The 9,637-nt window shown below is 52.3% G+C and overlaps 1 long non-coding RNA gene across 1 annotated transcript; it reads right to left on the bottom strand.

Annotated features, from left to right (window-relative positions):
• Positions 1–340: 340 nt before the first annotated feature.
• On the bottom strand, positions 341–1,738 carry LOC145879968 (uncharacterized). Its single transcript, XR_014392840.1, has 4 exons — positions 1,541–1,738; positions 1,390–1,449; positions 1,127–1,264; positions 341–415 (listed from the first exon to the last, which is right to left on the bottom strand). It is a non-coding gene; the product is annotated as an uncharacterized LOC145879968 (long non-coding RNA).
• Between the last annotated feature and the right edge of the window lie 7,899 nt (positions 1,739–9,637).

Here is a 9,637-nt window from a genome sequence, read left to right as displayed (position 1 = left end):
ATGGACCTGATTGGATACTACAGCCATAGGAGATGGAACTGATTGGATACTACAGCCATAGGAGATGGAACTGATTGGATACTACAGCCATAGGGGATGGAACTGATTGGATACTACAGCCTTAGGGGATGGAACTGATTGGATACTACAGCCATAGGGGATGGAACTGATTGTGAATGCACACAGGTGCAGATAAGAGGTCAATCTCAGGTAAATGTCAACAGTTGAGGAATCATTAAAACAGGTCAATTAGATCTAGAGATTAGTTTTGTTTTGAGCTGTGTGCCTTTGCCATAAAGCACCATGTTGAGATGTGTAAGAGGGTTGGATAAGTCATATTCACCTTCTTAAAAGTGTTCTCCATCTTCCTGATGGTTGTCTTGGTCCATTTTGGTCTAGTTGGGCACTCCACCAGCTGTACAGAGGAAGAACGGTCAGTTGTCTTTTCTGTTTGTCTGTGCATCTATAATATCTTACAATAACATGGGTGGGTGATCAGTGTGTTCTGCAGGTATACAACTACATCCATCCTGCTAGTCTACAGTAAAAGTGCCTGGAAGAACCTTTTGTGTTGCTACACAGGCCGAACCTTTCCAGTTAAACCTGGAACCTCTCTGAAAAGGGTCTTCAAGGAACCCCTGTGTAAATGTTGGAGCCAGAACCTTGTTGTGATGGGAGGGGCTCCATTTTGAGCCTTTTAATAATATATTGTAGAGGTGACAGCCAATCAGATTGGAGGTGGGGCTGATTGGAGGTGGGGTTGATTGGAGGCTTTCAGACAGTTATTTTTGGTCACCCGTTAGTGTAAATGTAGTTCCTGTTCATCATGTTAAAATTAATTTAAATGTTATTTTTGAATATGTTTACTTATGAGTATTACATATTATAATATTCCAAATATTAACATTGCTGATTACATACAGTAATAAAGTGGTAACTATTCCAACTTTGGGATTTGCATAGGCTCTTGAGGAACTCATACACCTCTGTTAGCCTCATTGAAGCTAAAACACTGTCAGTGTTTAACCTTAACATGTGATGACAATACAACAGAACAGATGAACAGAAATGTCATTTCCTCTAAGAGGCGGTCAAAAATAGAACTATCTTAAAGTTCAATACTCACACAAGATTGCACATCTTTTTCCAGCCTTGCCAGAAGATCCTCAAAGTGTTTGGGGTACAGACCTTCCAAAGATTTCTGGTTGAACACATTGCCATAGACATCCAATATCTTGTTGATTTCCCAGATGCCAAGTTGTTTCTAAAAATAAAATGAAAATAATTCAAGTTTTGTTGCTTGCTCTTACTCTTACTTGTTTAATAAAATGCAAAATGAGTTCAGTAACAGTCTATGTTTTGATTTATAAATATGATTTATAAATATACCTTAGCACACGTTGTACAGATTTTGGGCAGAAGTCTTTCATATATTTTTCTGGGGAACGTCTGTAACAAAATACATTTCAATGAATTACTATGCACATAACAATATTTATTTCATGGATTTGAAACAGTATGAAAACAGTTTTCTACTTACTGGTAAAGAGTTTGTGAGAGTTTCTGTTTTGTTGAGTAATTCGTTGATCAGTCTGGGAGAGACCGTCCGTTGGAGACAGTTTGGTCTGTCGCGTCGTTTCCGGCCATGAGCGCGTCCATCCAGGTGTCCAAACATCAACGCCAGCAGACCAACCGTCATCAACATCATAGTGCGCATCTTGTCGGTCTTATTGTTTAGAGTCGTAATTAACGGAGGAGAGAAGAGCAGTGTAGCAGAACTGTAGTTTGACAGTCTGCACTTGTTCTTTCATGTTATATACCCATCACTTCACCTTTCAAAAATTCCCACAGTCGAAACGTGATGCTTAAAAGTGTAACAGCATTTCGTTAGCGCCAGATTTTCATGGAGTGGCCAGAACAAGACGCATTGGTGCTGAGCTTGTTGTTATCTCTCTTTCAGATCTATGATGTCCTGCGGTTAGATTTGTTTGTTGTGGTTTTGCGTTCTAGAGAGAGTTTACCACTTCGAGATTACTGGATGGATAAATCGAGGTTGAAGGTTCATGATTGGTGTTATTCCCCCATCAAGCAGCTGTAGTTCTATTGAAGTTAAGGAAGAGATGCGTCTATGAGTATCTGATGCTCTATATCCACTATCTTCTTGATAACTGCTGTTCTGTAGGCTTCTAAACTGTGCTCCTCTCTACTAAATGTGAACCTGACCCACTGATGTGCTTTAATAGCTTACTTTCTAAACTGTTATTGCAATATCATAGTAAATATGCCCTTTCTGGGAAATAATTTAGAGAAGATTCCATTTTGTTTTTATGACTTGTAATGATTCTACTACTGAGGATTGATTAATTAATTATTTAAAAAACATTGTTTATTTTGTGTCATTAATTTAAAAGACTCAATTAAGCATTTTACTGCTATCATTCATACTATACAACACCGTCATCACTCTGGCTTTATACAAACAATAACAAAAGTCCAGAAATGCCGAAAGAATCTCTTGCTGCCAGGTCTGTCTAACCTTTCTGGTGCATCATGCTGATAAAAGCGGTTTTGTGGAGGAGGATACTGTAATGGATCATCAATGGCCTATATCCAACCCAAAGCTTTTGCCATGCAAATTCTCACTATCTGTACCTCACTATTGGTCCCCGATCCAATGGGGTTCGTTCAGTTTTGTAAGGTTGTCTGGTACTTACTGGAAGAGGTTGGTTCTGTTCATCCCTGGGTAGGATGAGTTGACAACTCTGCTCTCTCCCCCTGATCTGTGTCACCCACTGAAACCAGGTCACACTCCTACGTGGTTCACCACTGCTAGGTCGGGTCTGACCCAGATAGATGGAGTTGTAGATGTCTGCATGTCGCCTTTCGGCTCCCATCTAAGTACTGTATGAGTCAATGTGGTCAGAGAAAAAGTGGTTCTGAAGACTGACTGAAGCATTCAGCTGATTTCCAGTCAGTCAGAACAATCAACGGCGTGTTGTACTGTTTTAAATGGTTACAAACCTCCATCAGTTGGACATTGAACCATATGGAGAAGGTGGAGACAGATTCAAATCATTTTACGTGCTACTGTGACCAACTGCCTTTTAACCCGGGTCGTCTGTGGAGCAAAATACAATGTTAGCCCACTGAGCTAAAGCCTAGGCGTTAGCTCTGGGAGCTTACCTCAGAGAGCTAACACAAGTCTTCAGGTTTCAGGTAAGATTACTTATCAAGCATCATTCACTGAACTTCCTCCAAAGCCCTACAAAGACCTTTATTCTCTCCAAATCAGCAACGCAGCAAGAAACCTTTTCGTATCTGTTAAAAAAAAGTCATCATTCAGAGAATATCGGCGGAAGTTCGTATGAGGTTGCTATTTCAAGTGTCCTCAATTGTCTTCGCCCGTCATCATAATGTGTTTCATTCTTCTTCCATCATAACTGGGTTAGACCTCTGTCATAAGAACTGGGTTAGGACTCTGGCCATAAGAACTGGGTTAGTGTCACAGATAATGTCATTGTGTTGAAGGGAGGACCAATACGCAGCGGGAATGTGGATGCTCATCTTTTAATTACTTTAGAATAAAGCATACACGGGAAAACAATAAACATGAACGACTAGAACAGTGTGGCAGGCCAAACAAAGTAGTGCTCACAAACAACTACCCACAACCCCAAAGAAAAACACACACCTGTTTATAGGACTCCCAATCAGAGGCAACTAGAAACACCTGCCTCCAATTGATAGTCCAGCACCCAACCTACACATAACACAAAACCTCTGCCACGTCCTGACCAAAACTAATACAATTACTCCCTCTGCTGGTCAGGACGTGACAGTACCCCCCAATAAAGGTGCAGACCCTGACTGCAACTAAAAGAAAAGACAAACCCCCCCCCCCCCCAAAAAAAAATCCCCCTAAACTAAAGGGAGGGAAGGGAGGGTGGCTGCCGTCTGTGCAACACCCCCCCTCCCCAACCCACCTATATAGGAGGCGGCTCAGGTGCGGGACGTGGACCTCGCTCCACCTTCGGCGTCGCCCACTTAGGTGGCGCCGATGGCTGCGCCGGGCAGATGGGCCACTCGGGCTGACCCGGGCAGACGGACCACTCTGGCTGGGCCGGAGGTCAGGCGGGCCACTCGGGCTGGGCCGGAGGACAGGCGGGCCACTCGGGCTGGGCCGGAGGACAGGCGGGCCACTCGGGCTGGGCCGGAGGACAGGCGGGCCACTCGGGCTGGGCCGGAGGACAGGCGGGCCACTCGGGCAGATCCGGACAGGCGGGGCACCCTGGCAGATCCGGGCAGGCGGGGCACCCTGGCAGATCCGGGCAGGCGGGGCACCCTGGCAGATCCGGGCAGGCGTGGCACCCTGGCAGATCCGGACAGGCAGGCCACTCTGGCAGATCCGGACAAGCGGGCCACTCTGGCTGATCCGGGCAGACGGGCCACTCTGGCTGATCCGGGCAGACGGGCCACTCTGGCTGATCCGGGCAGACGGGCCACTCTGGCTGATCCGGGCAGACGGGCCACTCTGGCAGATCCGGGCAGACGGGCCACTCTGGCATCTCCGGGCAGACTGGCCACTCTGGCATCTCCTGACTGGCGGGCAGCTCTGGCGGCTCCGGACTGGCGGGCAGCTCTGGCGACTCCTGACTGGCGGGCAGCTCTCGCGACTCCTGACTGGCGGGCAGCTCTGGCGACTCCTGACTGGCGGGCAGCTCTGGCGACTCCTGACTGACGGGCAGCTCTGGCGACTCCTGACTGGCGGGCAGCTCTGGCGACTCCTGACTGACGGGCAGCTCTCGCGACTCCTGACTGGCGGGCAGCTCTGGCGACTCCTGACTGGCGGGCAGCTCTGGCGACTCCTGACTGACGGGCAGCTCTGGCGACTCCTGACTGGCGGGCAGCTCTGGCGACTCCTGACTGGCGGGCAGCTCTGGCGACTCCTGACTGGCGGGCAGCTCTGGCGGCCCCAGACTGGCGAGGCTGGGCTGACGCACTAGATGCCTGATGCGTGGGGCTGGTACAGGACGTGCCAGCCTGGAGACACGCACCTCAAGGCTAGTGCGTGTAGCGGGGAATACTGGACCGTAGAGACACACTGGCGGTCTCGAGCGCAGGGTTGGCATCACCCCTTTAGGCTCGATGCTCACTCTCCCCTGGCACATGCGGGGCGCTGGTACTGCGCATACCGGCCTGAAAATACCAGGCCTCACCACAGCACCTACCCCAAAGCACGGGACCTGTCCAGTCTGTTTATGTCCAAAAAGGGCACGGGGAGCTGGCCTGGGTCTCCAATCTCCCCCCGCCAAACAGCCCTTGTGCCCCCCCCAAAAAAAATCTTGGGGCTGCCTCTCGGGCTTCCTTGCCAGCCGTGTTCCAGCATAACGTTCGCTCCCTTTTCCTGCTGCCTCCGCTCTCCTGGCTGCCTCCACCTGTTCCCATGGGAGGCGATCCCTTCCAGCCAGGATCTCCGCCCATGTGTAGGATCCCTTGCCGTTCAGGATATCCTCCCATGTCCAGGAGTCCTTCTTCCCACGCTGCTTGGTCCATTTGTGGTGGGTAGTTCTGTCACAGATAATGTCGTTGTGTTGAAGGGAGGACCAATACGCAGCGGGAATGTGGATGCTCATCTTTTAATTACTTTAGAATAAAGCATACACGGGAAAACAATAAACATGAACGACTAGAACAGTGTGGCAGGCCAAACAAAGCAGTGCTCACAAACAACTACCCATAACCCCAAAGAAAAACACACACCTGTTTATAGGACTCCCAATCAGAGGCAACTAGAAACACCTGCCTCCAATTGAGAGTCCAGCACCCAACCTACACATAACACAAAACCTCTGCCAGACCTGACCAAAACTAATACAATTACTCCCTCTGCTGGTCAGGACGTGACAGTTAGACCTCTGTCATAAGAACTGGGTTAGGACTCTGCAATAAGAACTGGGTTAGGCTTCTGGCCATACGAACTGGGTTAGACCTCTGTCAGAAGAACTGGGTTAGACCTCTGTCATAAGAACTGGGTTAGACCTCTGTCATAAGAACTGGGTTAGGCTTCTGGCCATAAGAACTGGGTGAGGCTTCTGGCCATAAGAACTGGGTTAGACCTCTGTCAGAAGAACTGGGTTAGACCTCTGTCATAAGAACTGTGTTAGGACTCTGTCAGAAGAACTGGGTTAGACCTCTGTCATAAGAACTGGGTTAGACCTCTGCAATAAGAACTGGGTTAGGCCTCTGTCGTAAGAACTGGGTTAGACCTCTGTCATAAGAACTGTGTTAGGACTCTGTCAGAAGAACTGGGTTAGACCTCTGTCATAAGAACTGTGTTAGGACTCTGCCATAAGAACTGGGTTAGACCTCTGTCATAAGAACTGTGTTAGGACTCTGTCAGAAGAACTGGGTTAGACCTCTGTCATAAGAACTGGGTTAGACCTCTGCAATAAGAACTGGGTTAGGCCTCTGTCATAAGAACTGGGTTAGACCTCTGCAATAAGAACTGTGTTAGGACTTTGTCGTAAGAACTGTGTTAGGCATCTGTCGTAAGAACTGGGTTAGGCCTCTGTCATAAGAACTGGGTTAGGCCTCACATAGTATGGCACCACTTACAGCAGTACAGGTAATGTCTCTCTGGATACAGCTAGTCTAAACATTGTATAGTCTAAAGTTACATTTGATATATCTAGTCAGAGGTGTGGTGGGGGGGTCACAGTTAGGAGCTGAGAGGTGTGGTGGTGGGGCGGTCACAGTTAGGAGCTGAGAGGTGTGATGGTGGGGGGGTCACAGTTAGGAGCTGAGAGGTGTGGTGGTGGGGGGGGGGTCACAGTTAGGAGCTGAGAGGTGTGGTGGTGGGGCGGTCACAGTTAGGAGCTGAGAGGTGTGATGGTGGGGGGGTCACAGTTAGGAGCTGAGAGGTGTGGTGGTGGGGGGGGTCACAGTTAGGAGCTGAGAGGTGTGGTGGTGGGGGGGGTCACAGTTAGGAGCTGAGAGGTGTGGTGGGGGGGTCACAGTTAGGAGCTGAGAGGTGTGGTGGGGGGGTCACAGTTAGGAGCTGAGAGGTGTGGTGGTGGGGGGGGTCACAGTTAGGAGCTGAGAGGTGTGGTGGTGGGGGGGTCACAGTTAGGAGCTGAGAGGTGTGGTGGTGGGGGGGGTCACAGTTAGGAGCTGAGAGGTGTGGTGGTGGGGGGGGTCACAGTTAGGAGCTGAGAGGTGTGGTGGTGGGGGGTCACAGTTAGGAGCTGAGAGGTGTGGTGGTGGGGGGGGGTCACAGTTAGGAGCTGAGAGGTGTGGTGGGGGGTCACAGTTAGGAGCTGAGAGGTGTGGTGGGGGGGGTCACAGTTAGGAGCTGAGAGGTGTGGTGGTGGGTCACAGTTAGGAGCTGAGAGGTGTGGTGGGGGGTCACAGTTAGGAGCTGAGAGGTGTGGTGGGGGGGGTCACAGTTAGGAGCTGAGAGGTGTGGTGGGGGGGGGGGGTCACAGTTAGGAGCTGAGAGGTGTGGTGGTGGTGGGGGGGTCACAGTTAGGAGCTGAGAGGTGTGGTGGTGGTGGGGGGGTCACAGTTAGGAGCTGAGAGGTGTAGTGGTGGGGGGTCACAGTTAGGAGCTGAGAGGTGTGGTGGTGGGGGGGGGGGTCACAGTTAGGAGCTGAGAGGTGTGGTGGGGGGTCACAGTTAGGAGCTGAGAGGTGTGGTGGGGGGGTCACAGTTAGGAGCTGAGAGGTGTGGTGGGGGGGTCACAGTTAGGAGCTGAGAGGTGTGGTGGTGGTGGGGGGGTCACAGTTAGGAGCTGAGAGGTGTAGTGGTGGGGGGTCACAGTTAGGAGCTGAGAGGTGTGGTGGGGGGGGGGTCACAGTTAGGAGCTGAGAGGTGTGGTGGTGGGGGGGGGGTCACAGTTAGGAGCTGAGAGGTGTGGTGGTGGGTGGGGGGGGGTCACAGTTAGGAGCTGAGAGGTGTAGTGGTGGGGGGTCACAGTTAGGAGCTGAGAGGTGTGGTGGTGGGGGGGGGGTCACAGTTAGGAGCTGAGAGGTGTGGTGGGGGGGGTCACAGTTAGGAGCTGAGAGGTGTGGTGGGGGGGTCACAGTTAGGAGCTGAGAGGTGTGGTGGGGGGGTCACAGTTAGGAGCTGAGAGGTGTGGTGGTGGTGGGGGGGTCACAGTTAGGAGCTGAGAGGTGTGGTGGTGGTGGGGGGGTCACAGTTAGGAGCTGAGAGGTGTAGTGGTGGGGGGTCACAGTTAGGAGCTGAGAGGTGTGGTGGTGGGGGGGGGTCACAGTTAGGAGCTGAGAGGTGTGGTGGGGGGTCACAGTTAGGAGCTGAGAGGTGTGGTGGGGGGGGGTCACAGTTAGGAGCTGAGAGGTGTGGTGGTGGTGGGGGGGTCACAGTTAGGAGCTGAGAGGTGTAGTGGTGGGGGGTCACAGTTAGGAGCTGAGAGGTGTGGTGGTGGGGGGGGTCACAGTTAGGAGCTGAGAGGTGTGGTGGGGGGGGGTCACAGTTAGGAGCTGAGAGGTGTGGTGGGGGGTCACAGTTAGGAGCTGAGAGGTGTGGTGGGGGGTCACAGTTAGGAGCTGAGAGGTGTGGTGGTGGTGGGGGGGTCACAGTTAGGAGCTGAGAGGTGTAGTGGTGGGGGGTCACAGTTAGGAGCTGAGAGGTGTGGTGGTGGGGGGGTCACAGTTAGGAGCTGAGAGGTGTGGTGGGGGGGGGGTCACAGTTAGGAGCTGAGAGGTGTGGTGGGGGGGTCACAGTTAGGAGCTGAGAGGTGTGGTGGTGGTGGGGGGGTCACAGTTAGGAGCTGAGAGGTGTGGTGGGGGGTCACAGTTAGGAGCTGAGAGGTGTGGTGGTGGGGGGTCACAGTTAGGAGCTGAGAGATGTGGTGGTGGTGGGGGGGTCACAGTTAGGAGCTGAGAGGTGTGGTGGGGGGTCACAGTTAGGAGCTGAGAGGTGTGGTGGGGGGGGTCACAGTTAGGAGCTGAGAGGTGTGGTGGTGGTGGGGGGGTCACAGTTAGGAGCTGAGAGGTGTAGTGGTGGGGGGTCACAGTTAGGAGCTGAGAGGTGTGGTGGTGGGAGGGGTCACAGTTAGGAGGTGAGAGGTGTGGTGGGGGGGGGTCACAGTTAGGAGCTGAGAGGTGTGGTGGGGGGTCACAGTTAGGAGCTGAGAGGTGTGGTGGGGGGGTCACAGTTAGGAGCTGAGAGGTGTGGTGGTGGTGGGGGGGTCACAGTTAGGAGCTGAGAGGTGTAGTGGTGGGGGGTCACAGTTAGGAGCTGAGAGGTGTGGTGGTGGGGGGGTCACAGTTAGGAGCTGAGAGGTGTGGTGGGGGGGGTTCACAGTTAGGAGCTGAGAGGTGTGGTGGGGGGGGTCACAGTTAGGAGCTGAGAGGTGTGGTGGTGGTGGGGGGGTCACAGTTAGGAGCTGAGAGGTGTGGTGGGGGGTCACAGTTAGGAGCTGAGAGGTGTGGTGGTGGGGGGTCACAGTTAGGAGCAGAGAGGTGTGGTGGGGGGGTCACAGTTAGGAGCTGAGAGGTGTGGTGGTGGGGGGGGGTCACAGTTAGGAGCTGAGAGGTGTGGTGGGGGGTCACAGTTAGGAGCTGAGAGGTGTGGTGGGGGGGTCACAGTTAGGAGCTGAGAGGTGTGGTGGTGGTGG

This window comes from Salmo salar, chromosome 07 (assembly GCF_965601325.2).
Source record: "Salmo salar chromosome 07, fSalSal1, whole genome shotgun sequence".
Taxonomy (NCBI): Eukaryota; Metazoa; Chordata; class Actinopteri; order Salmoniformes; family Salmonidae; genus Salmo; species Salmo salar.
This window is presented reverse-complemented; position numbering and strand designations above follow the sequence as displayed.